The sequence below is a fragment of the Salvia hispanica genome, chromosome 6 (assembly GCF_029641045.1).
Source record: "Salvia hispanica isolate PSC_SH4W2 chromosome 6, Shi_PSC_v1, whole genome shotgun sequence".
NCBI classification, from domain to species: domain Eukaryota; kingdom Viridiplantae; phylum Streptophyta; class Magnoliopsida; order Lamiales; family Lamiaceae; genus Salvia; species Salvia hispanica.
This window is the reverse complement of record NC_142697.1, coordinates 45,606,225-45,614,502: the sequence shown is the minus strand read 5'-3', so window position 1 is coordinate 45,614,502 and position 8,278 is coordinate 45,606,225. Positions and strand designations below refer to the sequence as shown.

General features: G+C 35.7%; 1 pseudogene across 1 annotated transcript; it reads right to left on the bottom strand.

Moving 5' to 3' along the window:
- Positions 1 to 1,932: 1,932 nt before the first annotated feature.
- On the bottom strand, positions 1,933 to 7,143 carry LOC148923924 (putative disease resistance protein RGA1; annotated as a pseudogene). The gene is made up of 3 exons (XR_016132823.1): positions 7,008 to 7,143; positions 6,406 to 6,476; positions 1,933 to 5,055 (listed from the first exon to the last, which is right to left on the bottom strand). The product of XR_016132823.1 is annotated as a putative disease resistance protein RGA1 (transcript).
- Between the last annotated feature and the right edge of the window lie 1,135 nt (positions 7,144 to 8,278).

The following is an 8,278-nucleotide window of genomic DNA, read 5'->3' as shown; positions in this document are numbered from 1 at the left end:
AAATTTAAAACAAACTACCCGATCCCGCCCCGTTTCCCATTATCATCGGGTAGCGGGTCGGATTGAGGGTTTTCCGATACCCGCTACCCATTTCGACACCCCTAGAAGAGAGAAAGTAAAATTCAATTAAATTGATACACCAAAATAAACGTATGATAATTGGGCCCCAAACCGTTGACTTGACGACAAACAATCTAGGAGGGGCTGGTGAGTCCATTTTTTTAAACCATCAGATACTTGAAAATTTGTCACTTATTTATCTTTTCGTCCGTCTCTAAAAATTTGTCACTTTTCACTTTTATCATTTTTGGTAGTGGATCCTACATTCCACTAACTCATTCTCACTCACATTTTATTTTAAAATTAATATATAAAAATAGGACTCACATGCCACTAACTTTTTTCAACTTATTTTCTATTACATTTTTTAAAACCCGTGCCGGATCAAATGGTGACAAAATTTGGGGGGCGGAGGGAGTACTAATTATTGTTCATGTTGTTACAATATAGTACTACCTCTTTTCAAAGAAAGTTGAGTTACCTCTTTTATATATTCATTTAAAAATAATTATACTAATAATTACATAATGAATATAATTACGATCATTATTTTCCAATGTGACCATAAAAAAGAATAAGTTACTTTATAAATTTTAATAAAACAATAATTTTATTAAATGTTTAAATTTCTCTCCACTATTATCTTATTTACTTATTCTATAGAGCAATAATTAATGATTTGACTCAAATGAAGAATAAGATAGTTATACGAAAAAATATATACTCAGATCAATTCCCAACCAATAGTCTTGGTCGAGATTGAACAACGCAAGCTTTCATTAAAAATTAATAAAATATAGAAAATAGATTGAAATGTAATTAGATTATTATTCATAGAGTGATAGAGGTAGGGGTGTCGAAACGGGTAGCGGGTATCGGGAAACCCTCAACCCGACCCGCTACCCGGCGGGTAGCGGGTATCCACTACCCGACGACAATGGGAAACGGGGCGGGATCGGGTAGTTTGTTTTAAATTTTTGCGGGTATGGGTATATCCGCTACCCGCGCGGGTATACCCGCTAGACCCGATAATACCCATTACTTTTAGGATTAAGGTTTTCAAATATTTTATTTTAGTTAATTAGTTTCAAATCTATATCTATATATACCCCCAATGATACACTTTATTTCCAATTATTTGGTGAAAGTAAAATTTTTATTAGTTTAGTGTATTTAGATTAGAGATTTAAAATATTTACACCTTTAGTTGAAGTTATTTATATTGGACTTTTTATGAAAGTGAATTATTTTTTTATTTTATATTAAACTTTTAAATGGTGATTTAATTTTGGACATGCTTGATATTTCTATCATATTTGCTTGTTTGAAATTTTGATTTGCATTATATTTCATATGTAATCATAGTATATTTAAGAGATGAGAAATTATCATATTTGTGCATAGTTAAAAATTATGCACATACAACAAAGTAAAAAAATACAAATCTAAAATCATAGTGTAGGAACTAGCAACAATCCCAAAATTCATTCTAGAATTTCAATAAGCGAAAACTAAAAGCATAATATCATTGAATAATACTCCATAATACACAATTCAAATTATGCCTACGGGTTTGGGTACCCGCAACTGCGGGTTTGGAATACCCGATGCGGGTATGGGTTACCCGTTTAACTATACGGGTCGGGATTGGGTAGTATAATATTGAAGTTTTCGGGTACGGGTACCCGCAAAATCGGGTTTGGGTACCCGCGGGTACCCGTTTCGACACCCCTAGATAGAGGGAATCAAATAAACACCTCGTAAATGCAGTCGCCTATATGGGTTGGGCTTCAAATATGATTCAAATTCAATAGATCCATCTATATTAATTAACAAAATAAAATACAAGTACACAACTATTACATTTACTGATTTACATATCAACTATAACAATCTATGAACTAAACAAGCTCGGAAAATCCATGATTTAATAAAGCAAAAAAATAATTATCACAATCCCAAATTCAATCTCAAAAAAGGCAAACAAACAGAAAAGCATAAGTAATTGCATCAGAAATCTTGGAAAAGTGAAAGTTGGGGATTATGTTGGGAAATGGATCTCCAAGCTGAACCTTCCTTGTCCTCTCCGTATGTTTTTACTAGCTCTGATGAACAACTTATATTCAACGACCGCAAAGACGAGGAGACCTTATGCAGGAGGCGATGCGGCAGCTTCTTTAAACTCTCACAGTATCTGATATACAAGTATGTGAGACATGGCATGACGGAGATGGCCGCAGATTCTTCTTCTTCTTCCTCCGTTATGTCCTCCCACTCCTCCCATTTGGAGCAAGAACCAAATCTCAGCTCCTTGAGTTTTGGAAATGCAACAACAACATTATCACATGAAGATTCTATTCCTAAAAACTCCCTTCCGACAAACATTAATTGCCCCGCAAAGTAAATAAAGAGAATTTCCAAGAAAGGTAGTTTCCCCATGGCCGGCAATGATGACACCTCACTCAAATTATTCAGAACAATCCGTTTTATAAAGTTGAGAGGCGATGACATCAAATGCGGAAGCCTGGAGCCCTTATATCCCCTGATTGCCAATTCATTCAACTTGTAATGGGGCACGAGAGCTTCTACTACCTCCATCCATATTGATGATGATGATGATGATACTGATGACTGCTCCATTTCATTCATCGCATCTTCGAAAGATATTTTAAGTGTTTCGAGTTTTTGAAGGAGCGTCTTTAATTGTGCTTGTCGAGCATCCTCAACCAATTCCTCCATTTCATTCATACTACTACAGTAGATTTCCAAGTTTAGAGATTGGGTAAGAGAATGGTATAGTTTTTTCAGAAAACCCAACTTGTTGTATTGACTTCCAACTATAAATGGACACAGTTCCAGTGTTCGAAGATTACTTAACTCACCTAATGCTTCAGGCAGGCAGTTGATATCAGTGCCTTCAATCTTCAAGATTTGCAGTTCAACCAAACTACTAATGCTCTCTGGTAACTCCTTTAATTCATCATTCCAACTTAAGTCAAGATGTCTTAGCTCAACCAAATTCCCAATTTCTCGTGGAATCTCGGTTAGGCCGCACCATGATAAGAGAAGGGTTTGCAAGAAATAAAGCTTACATATGATTCCAAGGCCATCCTTTGACAGGTCAGACCGAATTAAATCCAACCATCTCAAGTGAATCAACGTTGCCATTCCCACTGGAGGAAGTCCACCCCGAAGTCTTAACACCCTAACACTTTTCATGCAATCACAAACTTGACTAATTCTGCCTCTTTCATCAAAATGTGGTTTGTAGTCCAACGATAGACTCCGATATTCTTGGACATGAGAAACCAATGAAGGATCGCAAACTTGACAATTTCTCTCCTTGTCATCATGTTTCCTAAGAAATAGAGCAAAATCATGTACAATATCATGCACTTTACACCATTCTATCTGCTCCCCCGACTCACTTTTCTCAATGTCTTGAAACAAACAACGCATTGCTAAATTTCTCAAGTTCTCTCGACCTTTGAGTTCCACTTCACCAGTTCCACTATCAAAGCCAAGATAACCTTGCGCCATCCACTGTTCTATCAGAGAGTCTCCGCATGAATTTTGTAATCTTTAGGATAGACGGCACAATATGAAAAACAACGCTTAAGAGCTGGGGACAAATCATTGTAGCTTAAAACCAAATGAGGAAAAAGATCAACTTCGGCACTCTCCAACTGCCATATTTCACTCTTCTTGACATGTTCCCATCCTTCCAAATCCTTGAACTGCAAAAGTCTTCCTAAAACAATGGCAGCAAGAGGTAATCCCTTGCATTTGCTAGCTATTTTCTTGCCCACATCCTCAAATTTTCCACATTCATTCTCACTCTTTCCTTCAAGGGATGTGGCACGCAATAATGACCAACACTCTTCAGGATTAAGCTCTTTCGGGTGATAGATATCATCATCTGAGGTACCCATCTTCTTAGCTACCCTTTCATTTCTCGTTGTCACCAAAATTTTACTTCTTGGTGCACCATATTCGAGATTGATTTTCAGGGGCTGCCATTTGTCTCTGTCTTCTGACCAAACGTCATCAAGGACGAGAAGAAACTTTTTTCCTAAAACAGATGCTTTTAATTTTTGTAACACCACATCTAGCGGGTCGGCATCCGGAGAAATAGTGTCTTTTGTCACACTTTTAACAATATCGGTTGCAACCTTAGACACAATAAAGGGTTCAGAGACACATACCCAAATTTTTAACCAATCCTTATCGAACTGAGGATCGTTAAAAATAAGTTGAGCTAGTGTCGTCTTCCCAAGTCCCCCCGTCCCAACTATAGACAGAATTTGGGTATCACCACTATTATTCATCATATTTCTGACTATGTCATCCCTTTTCTTATATATGTCCGACCCACAAACATTCTTGAAGTCAATTGAAGATGTGGTTGGTTGTCGATGAGACTCGGGCGCAGGCATAGAGATGACAAAATTGAAATCATCCTTCTCCTTTAAGATCTGATCAAGCGTGGCGTTCACATGTTCTATTTTCTTGGCAATATCACGACGAAAAGAAATTTCCTTGAAAGATAAACATGAACATGGGATGAAGGAGCAGCCTATCTTCTGCTCAGGCTCAGGCTCAGGCTCAGCAACATCTTCCAACTTATGTTTGAGAAGAGAGTAGTTCCATTCATCCAAAATGTCGTCCATCTCATAAGCCGTGTTTTCGAGCTCCTTCAACCAACTTTTGACGCTTTGATCATTCACTGCTTTCTTTTCTGCATCATCCAACACCATTCGGATCTTATTGAGCTTCTTGGAAAGATTTTGAAGCTCCTTCTTCACGCCTTTCACCAAATTGACTTCATACCGAATCTTGTCTTCTATCATAGTTGCAACTCTGTCCACCACTGCTGAAACTATAGCATCTGCCATTTATGCGATGCTCTTTTTTCTCTTTATTTCTGGTGGAAATCAATCCAATATATTATTGGATTTAGATAAGTGACACTTCAACTATTGGTTCACTCTTCACCTGTACGTGGGACAAACATTCAATTCTTTTTCATATTAATTAATATAATTGAATTCATATGTTTTCTTAGAACATATACTTTTTCATTTTTGACGAATTCGGCAACGCAACATTTTCTACATGGTCCGAAAGTTAGTTTAACGAAAAAAAAAAATTGGAGCTGCTAGAATTTGAGGGGAGATTGACAGCAACATGTGGAGTTTCAATCATAACAAGACATAGTCCTTGGCATAAAAAAGAGTTGATCAAGATCTGACAAGGCTTACTCAACAAGAAAAGATTTCCAAGCTCAAAGATCAAACAAAACACGAAAGCAAAATGCCAAGTACGACAATATTGCAATAGTTGAAAATTAATTGATTTAGAGAATCAGCCTAACATGAAGGATCATGTTGGGACATGTTCCCGAAGAGCTCAGTACTAAATCTACAAGAGCAACTGAACATGAGGAGAAGAAAGTCATTGTCGAGGAGGGGTATTGAAAGTAAAAACTCCTCCAACTTTGAGGAATAAATTAGGTAGAAGAAATTATGCAATCATCAAAACGTTGTGGGTTGGTGTTGGTGTTGTGTACTACATCATTGTGTGTTGTAACACATGTGGTATTGTTGGATGAAGAAAAAGCTAGATCGGCTAGAATTAAAAGGAGAAGGTTCATGAAACACGAGGAAATAACGCTAAAATTGAAATAGAGCAAGAGTTTGATCATGTTAGAGATATATGATTCAAGGAAGCATAGAGTCTTCGGCAGATGATCATTCAAGAAATGACAAGTCTGAGTGAAGTATAAAGGATTTTGGACAATGCAGAAGAGCTTCAGAAATCACCAATCAAAATAATTGAGGGAATACGTGGAGAAGAAGCTGAATCAAGGTCAAGTGAAACAAATTCAAGAGTCCTGAGATATTAGAAATGGGTCGCTCACTCTTTTGAAAGGCCTCATGTATAAGGGGAGGGTTATCCACACTTATATAGATGAAACAAGAACGAAGAAATTGAAATAGACCAAGAGTTGGATTGTAGAGATGATTCAGGTGAAGCACAAAGTCCTCGCCATGACGATGATCATGCAAGAAATGAGTGAATTAGAAAAGATTTTGTCTGCCGAAAATGTTCAAACCAGTGGACTGGCTAGTTGGTGATTTCGGGTTTAGCCAAAAGTTCCGAACCAGTTTCATTTTGGTTCACTACTGATTATCAAACTTTGGAATTATCTAATCTAGTAAAATGTATGTTCTGATTATGTTTTGCCTTATCTACGTTGTTGTCCCTAGATAGATATACAAGCAAATTGAGTAACCAATAAGCAATTTAGAACAATGAAAGACTGAAAAAGATAGCATGCCTGACCTGCACAGCTGGTAGTCTCACGTTCCGATTTGGACTTTCGTTTTTGGGGGTGCCTTTCTTAGGTATAATCTCTGCGTTACACAAAACTAATTTAAAATCAGCAGTAAAAAGATATTGGTCTATATTACTCCCTCCATACCTTAAATTTTGTCAATTTTTTTCATTTTCGTCCATCCTACAAATTTGTCACATTTCACTTTTTACCATTTTTTATAGTAGATCCCACAATCCACTAATTTATTCTCACTCACATTTTATTATAAAACTAATACTTTTAAAGTAGGACCCATATTGTACCAACTTTTTCAACCCACTTTTCATTATGTTTCTTAAACCTTGTGTCCAATCAAATTGAGACAAAATTGGGAGGACGGAGGGAGTAGTTGACATTTCGGTTTCAAGCCAGGCTAGGGTTGACCGGTCTGATTCAAGGTTGAACCGTTGGTTTCAACTTTCAACTCAACTTAACCATGTATCACTATCATCAATTCATCATATAAGTACTACTATCATTGAATTATTAAACACTAATTACAACACAAAACAACATTAATAAGCAATTGAATAACCAAAAATTAAGACTGAAAAAAGCAATGAGGTACCTTCACGGCTGGCAAGTGGCAGCTACTATGGTTGTGTGGCGGCAGACGGTGGTGCTACGGCGGCCGACGAGGATGTACGTTTTGGAGCTGCTTTTTTTAGGTAAAATCATAGAGTTAGGAAAATTTAGAGAGTAAGTTTAAAGGCTGATTAAAAGGGACTCTGCCATCTACTTGAAATTTTATAATACAGTGGGAGCTGGGAAACAACTCATCAACATTAATTAATTAGAGCATCTTTAGACATTAATTATACTTAAATTGAACAAGTAGCAAAAAACAAATTTTATCACATGGCCACTTGTTATCAGAAAGCAAATTAATTAGTAAAGTATGCCTAGTGCACGTATAACGGTATAAATCTCAATTAATAAATTAGTTATTCTGCGCATATATAACTTTTAATTTAACATAAATATTATTTCATCTTTTTTGCTAGAGAATGATGTTTTTGGAGGCTAACAAGAAACCATACCAATAATTGAACTGAAAGAGTGTCTATTATTCTGCTTTTTTTTTTATCAATATATATGAGAAGAATTAAATGAGTTGTGAGAATAGAAAATCATTTTCGGCCCATCAACTATGAAGATCTACATACGATCGATCCCAGTAAGAGAAAACAATTTCTCTTTGTAGGAATGCAATAAATTTCATTACAAATTCATTTACTTTAGTTTATATAATTAGTCGGTATTGTTTCATTTATACTGTTGTTTCTAAATTTTCAAATTTAATTTAATAGCGAATGAACCTTGGACATTGGACAGTCGGCTACCCACTCTGATAGTATGATAAAAATCTATAAGTTCCATCTTAAAATCAATTGGTATTAGGAGGAGTGACCCATTAGAATTATACAGTGGTTTCAAATATTTATGGATACCAACGTGAGATAGTTATATTTGTATATATTAGTTTCAATATCCTACAAAAATGATGGTTGCGTATTTTCGGAGATATGATGGTTAAGTTTTAACAAATTAATACATAATTGGTAAAGTGAGAAAGAGATAAAAAGAAAAATATATTTAAAATATTGTTAGTGGAGAATGAGTCACATTTGTCTTTATGTTTTAGCTAAAATTAAAAAAAATTATATTTTTTCAGGGACGGACATTGGACCGAGGGAGTAGTAATAATAGAGTTTGAGGATTAGGTGAAATGAAGAACGTGTGGTTGTTACGTATAATTTAACTTAGTCATAACAAATTTAATTTAATAATAGTAACTTTAACTTGGGAGTTTGGGTATTAGCTATAATGAACAAAGAC